At 41.3% G+C, this 1,321-nt stretch overlaps 1 long non-coding RNA gene across 1 annotated transcript; it reads right to left on the bottom strand.

Annotated features, from left to right (window-relative positions):
* Window positions 1-970: 970 nt before the first annotated feature.
* Window positions 971-1,319, bottom strand: LOC109861849. Its single transcript, XR_002251036.1, has 2 exons — window positions 1,257-1,319; window positions 971-1,081 (listed from the first exon to the last, which is right to left on the bottom strand). It is a non-coding gene; the product is annotated as an uncharacterized LOC109861849 (long non-coding RNA).
* Between the last annotated feature and the right edge of the window lie 2 nt (window positions 1,320-1,321).

A 1,321-nucleotide genomic window follows, 5' to 3' on the forward strand; every position in this document is an offset into this window, starting at 1 on the left:
AAAAGACTCTTCGATGACTCCCTGGTTCTTCATTTCCTGAAGAATCCTTCTCAGCCCGCATTCCTACCGGGATCCTCCTCGGAGCCTGCTTAATCGGGCGTGGATCCTGAAGGTTTATCTCATGCTGCAGAACATCACAGTTCCCAGCCACGATCTGATCAGAGAAAACATCCTGAAATTCAATCATAAACTTAGCAGAAATATCCCTCTGCGCCTCATTCAGATCAACAGAATTCCGCTCATAAAAATTTTTTAGATTAGCCGGAACTTCCTCGGAAATGTCATACACCCGACAAAAAGACATTCTCGACTCATTCGAGGGAGCAATAAAGAGCGATTCCAACGCCCTGCTCAGACCTGTCTTCCTGAAGAAGTCCAGCCCTAGAATACATTCATCAAGTATTCGCCACGTAAAAAGGCATATTTAAAGAATATCTCCCTACAACCACTCAAGCCACACATTCTAACTGAACCGGAACTTTCTCACCGGTAGGATATCTCAATCCCGGCTTTCCCGACAACCTTTGACATTGAGACTTCCCTACTAAATTAGAATTCACGATAGACACATCGGAGCCTGTGTCAAATTTAAAACAACACTGTTTTCTGTTCAGCAAACCAGAATAAACAAATAAATTACACAGCCACACAAAAAAAAATTTCTTTGGCCTGGGGATCAGACCATGTTTATTATATGTTTTTGGGGTCGCTGAATCCGAATCCGAGGTCCATTAAACCCTATCGGGTCGGGGTTCCGCCATAACCTCAAAAAACACCATAATCTGAGCTCGAAACCCATATCTTTTGATTCAAGCCATAAACACAAAAACCAATTAGATAAACCCCATAACCCCATCTTTTGGTAAACCTAAGTCTTCTATAAGATCATTCAACACCAATCTTGAGAATACTTCGATACGATAGTATCGCTATCTTCACTATCAGATTCATTTTCTTCAGCAGAAATCCATGTAACAGAAGCACCATTCTATATACATGTTGCATATATCATCGTCAATGATTGAAGCTATGGTTTATGACGATGACGATTGCGGGTCAATTTCTCACTCTGTTGTTCTTCCTGTACCTGCGTCGCGGTGTACATCGGGTGACGCTAATGCCGACGGTCTCGCCTTCGTTTCAGGAACAAATGTTTATTTTATGAGTACAGTGAGAATGCAAGGTCATAGAATTATTTTATTTAATTCCATAAATTTAGGAAATCTTTGGTCATGAATGATTAACATTTTAATCACCGTGATAGGCTTATGGAGCTATGGGGATATAGGGTTATGGGATTATGGGGTTAATGGGTCATGGG

The sequence above is a fragment of the Pseudomyrmex gracilis genome, unplaced genomic scaffold, assembly GCF_002006095.1.
Source record: "Pseudomyrmex gracilis isolate BER0280 unplaced genomic scaffold, ASM200609v1 scaffold_1084, whole genome shotgun sequence".
Lineage (NCBI taxonomy): Eukaryota > Metazoa > Arthropoda > Insecta > Hymenoptera > Formicidae > Pseudomyrmex > Pseudomyrmex gracilis.